Genomic DNA, 5,741 nt, shown 5'->3' on the forward strand with positions numbered 1-5,741 from the left:
TCACTAATAATCTCATCTAATATAATCCGCCAAACAAACGTACTCTAAGAGTTGTTTGGAAAGGTGATAGAATAGTTAAAAAAAATTAAAATTTATATAAAAAAGTCAAAAGCATCTTTCATTTTTTTTATTTATTTATTTTACATTTTTTTAATTAAAAGTAAAAAAATTAATTCTAAAGTACTTTAATTTTTTGAACTTTATAATTTAACCAAAAAAATCATTAAACAAATTACGGTCCAAACCATCCAAAGTATATAAGCACTTTCAATACATTCAACAGGTAGTTTGTGGGATCACTGTTAATTGGAAGCACAGTATCGGATTCTTTCTCGACCAACAACATGCGCAGACGCACATGGAGGAACACTCTTGGGCATCATCAACTACGTCACTCGGAAGACAATGCCCCTAATTTTTAAAACAAATTATATATTATAACTTAATAGATTAAAAATTATAATTTTAATTAAAAATTATTAATCTGTTTAGTGTAACTGTTAGATTATAGATTTAAATTGTTGAGCAATGTTTGTTAAATAAGCTGTGAAATACCCTTTTGAATTAACTTTTATTTTTTATTATTCACTACTTTTACATTTCTCATAAATAATAATAATAATAATAATAATAATAATCTATACCAACAAAGGTTGGTTCAGTTAGTAAGGTTCGTTCCCTTCGCTCATTTGGCTTAGCTTCGAGTCTTGCTACCGACAACCCTTTGTTGGTGAGCGATCTTGCGTAACGCTGGCCCTGACCCTGGAGTGGGATAGCCTCCCCTCCTCCTAAACTTTTTGTGTACCAAAATAATAATAATAATAATAATAATAATAACCTATAGTTCATTAGGGTCATTTTCTTTTTTTTTTTTTTCTTTTTTTTTTTAAAAAAATTAAGAACATAACCTTAAATTAATATGTCTACAGCAGAAGTTAATAATCAGAAGCAAGAGGTGAGCAGCTTCTTAGAATCAACTTTTTTGAGTTAAAATAAATTATTAGAATCAGAAACTATTTAAAATAAGTTTAACTAAACAGTCCAAAATAACTTTTCCAAAGCTAAAATCTATAAATCGGCCAAAATAAACTAAACCAAACACCCCAATGTAGTGTTTGGTTTAATTTTTAAATTAATATTTAAATAATTTTTTTAAATATATTTAATTAATAAATTGTTAAAAAAATTAAAAAAAAAATTTCTCTCTTCTCTCTTTTTTTAATATTATTTATAAATTAATCAATCACTTTTTCTCTTCATTCTCTCTCATTTCTCCTCTTTCATTTTCACACATTTTACACATCAGTCAATTAAATGTTGTCACACATTCATCTATTCAATTAAAAAAAAACTACAAATCATTCCCAAAATAAAATCTTAATTTTCAAAACTCTTTTCAACAATTTATCTTTCAAAATACAATTCAAAATTTAAATTTTTTTTCAAAAACTAAACCAAACGGATTTTGTGCTGCTTTTGGGGAAGTCATATTTATGAATTTGTGTTGATAGTGGATTGTGTTGAATTTTGGATTTTGAATATGATTTTCTTGTGGTAAATAAATAAATAAATAAAAAGGAGAAAAAGTGATTAATATAACTTAAATTTTTGTCCTTTTTTTTCCCCACAGATTCAATATCAAAATCTAGCGAAGTGATGTATCACTGTATCAGTAGCAACAAAAATAAAGAAAAATTATATTTGAAAAGGAATAGGAATGTCTCCATTATTTATTTATTTATTTATTTGATTAGTAGAGGGAAGTGGAAAAACAATTTTAAGAGATTTTCGCTAACTTTTAATCGTATTTTGATCAATTAATTGAGAAAAGTTATGTGGAGGAGAAAGAAATAAACAGGGAAAAGCAAATATAATAAAAATTACATTTCCCTTTCATTTATTTTTACAAATTATATTTTGAATTCTACATACAAACACAACTTATGCTAGTATTAGAAATCTCAATTTAAAAGTAATAATAAAATATTAAAATAATGGTTATATATTGAATTTCAAAGACTATGATACAAGGGTGTTCCCGGTTTGGTTGCGGTAGGAAAATCTTCAATTCGTCATCTGTCTGCTAGTTAGTGGATTGAAAAAAATCAATTCACATCCGCTCGCCGGATTGACGGATGCGGATTAGCAGATGGATGTGAATCAGTTTGGCGGTTTAAACTTTTATAAATTTTGAATATAATAAAACAACTTGTCAAGATTTTTTTTTTTTTGTTAACAATAAAACTCAACATAACCAAAAGGTTATCAAGTAAATTGTCAAATACCAATAATAAATACGTCTAAAAAAACAATGCATTATCAAAACTATTTTATTACTTTTTTTTATTCAAAAATTATTTAATTTGATTTATCAAAAAAAAAATAAAAAACAAAATTAAGTCTTATATTTTCCATACAAAAATACCAAATATCAACACTTGCAATTTGATAAAAGGATTTCAAATTGAAAACACAACAAAATATTTAAATTCTTTTTCAATTGAAAATACAAACAAAATATTTAAACAAATTGAAAACACAAAATCTTATAAATTATTACGGGTGCTTGCGGTTTGAAAGTTTAGTTGCGGTCAAAAGAATCTCAAATCTGCTATCCATCCAAAACTAGGCGGATTGAAAAAATTCAATTCGCAACCGTCTGTTCGTTATCACGCATTTGTCCAAAATGCGATGGATCAGTTCGGTTCAATCGGTTCGAACGGATTAAAATATCCGCTATTCGCCCCTATTATAATATTGTCAATACACTTGAACATAAAATATTACTACAATAAATAAGTTAACAAATAATACCCTATCTCACCTTGAGTTTAAAAAAATAGGGCTTCAATAGAGAGCTTTAAAAGCAGCTATATTGAACTGGCACTAAATAAATAAATAAATAAATAAAAAGAAAAAAAGACAAAACATGGAGAAAAAATGACAAATTAATAATATCTTAAAAGTCTAAAACATTTTTCGAAAAAATAAAAGAAAAATTACTTAACCACCCCAAAACGCCGTCTGTGGGAATCGAACCCACGACCACGTGGTTAAAAGCCACGCGCTCTACCAGCTGAGCTAAGACGGCTCAATATGGTATACAAGAAAATTAATTAATATATTTCATAAGTAATTATTTTGCACTTTTGGGATCGAAACAATTGAACTGGAATCAATCGATTTGTTGCAATTTTTTCCCACTTGGTTTGGTTGCCGAGAATAATGAGAGAAAAGGGACTAGAAAATCCTTATAATTGCTTAACACAGCAATCTAGTTTTTGGGAAAATTCTTACTTAGAATATTAACAACTGTTACTTTGGTGCTGTTTGGTGTAGCTGTTAAAACAGATTATAGATTATAGCTTAACAGATTATAGATTATGACTTTAATCAGAAGCTGTTAATCTGTTTGGTATAGCTGTTGGATTATAGATTTAAGTTGCTGAGTAGTGTTTGTTAAATAAGCTGTGAAGTAACTTTTTCAATTAATTTTTATTTTTTATTATTCACTATTTCCTACATTTTTCATAAATAATAATAATAATATTTAATAGTCCATTTGAGTCTTTTTCTATTTTTAAAAAAATAAAAAATAAAAAAATCTAAGAGTATAATCGTGAATTAACATATCCACAGCAGAAGCTGATAATCAGAAGTAAGGGGTGAGCAGCTTCTCAGAATCAGCTTTTTTGACTTAAAATAAGTTGTTAGAATCAGAAGCTGTTTGAAATAAGTTTAACCAAACAGTCCAAGATAACTTTTTAAAAGCCAAAAGCCATAAGTTGGCTTAAAAAAGCTGCACCAAACACCCCCTTTGTAAGATTCAAAGATGCAAGTTTTGTTTGCTTTTGTAGGATTTGTTTCTTTCTTTTCCACTTTGTTTGGTTCTCGGGAGTAATGTTAGGAAACAGACTAGAAAATTCTTAAAATCGCTTAACACAGCAAGCAAGTTATTGGGCAATTTTTATTTATTTATTTATTTATTGTTATTATTATCACGAATGTGAATTGTGAGTGTGTGGGTGATTTTCCGACCACACTGCCCGCTTAGTAACCAGCTGGAGAGCACTGGCAGAATAGATGGCACCTGACTGACCTGTAACAGAAATATAAGAATCCCGCGGTGGTTTCGACCACCCGGGGGCACTCCGACGATCAAGTCAGTATATCTCTCAAAGATAAATCAAGTACTAAACTCACAAGCTTGAGTATCAAAAGCATCCCTTAGACCCATGGGGGTGCCTCTTATTTATAGCCAACTCAATCCTAGTCCCAATAGAAGCCTGACTTCTATGGACTCAGGATTACTGCTTATCTGGGACTCTCAGTGGAGTTAGGACAAAACTCTCTAAGAGTCTTATCTTTACCCAAACTAGAGTCTTCTCCCAATCTAGGACTCTTGTCCATATCCAGGTTGAGTTCCCTCTTCATTCTAGGACTCTCATCCCTTATCTGCTTATCTCGAATTCCGATATTTTCGGAGGTAACCTCGGCCTAGCCGAGATGACCTCGGCACAACGACCAAGACACGTGGCACGTCGGCTGACACGTCGGCGTCACCTTGCCACGTGTTGGTACTCAGAAAATATATCCCCATAACTGCCCCCTAGGTTCTATTACCTCGGCATTCTGAGGTGATGGAACCTACACTGTTCGTTCATCTGTGCCCCTTTGTCCGAGATAAAACTCGCCGACCTCAAAGTTCTCTGGACTTTACTGTCCACTTCTGTTCAAGTATCAAGCTTTATGCTTTCCAAGCCGCTCGAGATCGTACCTCCTAGCCGAGGTTCTTGTTCCATTACTTTGTAAACTCCAAGAGCTTTACAACTGCTCCACTCACATTCTTGATGGGTTCTTGACTTCCAGTCATCTATTTGACTCCGGCGATCTTCATATCGGCATTCATTTCACTTGGTAGGTTCATAAACTCTTTACTTGCTATTAAGCTCAATCTTTCATAACTCTTCTGAATCTGTTTATTTGCCATCTGTTGCCTTCTATTTTCATCTGTCTTCAAGTTTTTGATTTCTTATTGCTAAAATGCCTGGAATTGTTCTTTGTCATATCCGCTTTCTGTTGCTAGCATCATGCCTGGTTCATTACTTTCTTGTTCTTCACATACTTACCTAGTGCCTGTGCATTTGGCTTTATTCATGAACTTTGTTGTCTTATTGACTCTGAATTTTCTCTTTCTAGCTCTTTTTTTCAAATCCGCCATTGTTCCAAGCTTTCAAGCTCTCCAACTGTCTTCGTTCCTCTTCTCCGGTGAAGCTTATGTGATTCTGTTATTTTCGTATCCGTCATCAGACTTCGGCAATTCTCATTCCAGCTTCCCTCTTTCTGGTAAGCCACTGTTCTTCCTGGTTTTATTTCTTGTTGCTTTCCAAGAAGCTCTGCTTCATTGTTTAATCACCATTGTTGTTTTCCAAATCATCTTCTTTAATACACACTGTTTACACATCTGTTGATTTCTGTCACTGTTCTTGGCTTGATACACCTGTGCAATCTTTTTGTCTTGATTTCCTGATAGCTTCATCACCACTCTTGATTTTTCTTGTTTCTGTTTTCTGTGTCTTTTCCCAGATTTTTGCTTTCAATCCTTGCTTTCAAAACTCCGAGGTACCAATCGCCAAGAAGAGCTTTGATCAAACTCTTCAGGAGTTTGATGCGGAGCTCGTGGCTGAGAAGGCTGCTGAGAAGTTCTTTCTAACTGTCTTCTGGAGGTGAGACACAACCTA

At 32.0% G+C, this 5,741-nt stretch overlaps 1 non-coding gene across 1 annotated transcript; it reads right to left on the minus strand.

Annotated features, from left to right (window-relative positions):
* Positions 1-3,018: 3,018 nt before the first annotated feature.
* TRNAK-UUU (transfer RNA lysine (anticodon UUU)) lies at positions 3,019-3,091 on the minus strand. The gene has a single exon. It is a non-coding gene; the product is annotated as a tRNA-Lys (tRNA).
* Between the last annotated feature and the right edge of the window lie 2,650 nt (positions 3,092-5,741).

This window comes from Camellia sinensis, chromosome 3, assembly GCF_055761805.1.
Source record: "Camellia sinensis isolate YWXY chromosome 3, ASM5576180v1, whole genome shotgun sequence".
Taxonomy (NCBI): domain Eukaryota; kingdom Viridiplantae; phylum Streptophyta; class Magnoliopsida; order Ericales; family Theaceae; genus Camellia; species Camellia sinensis.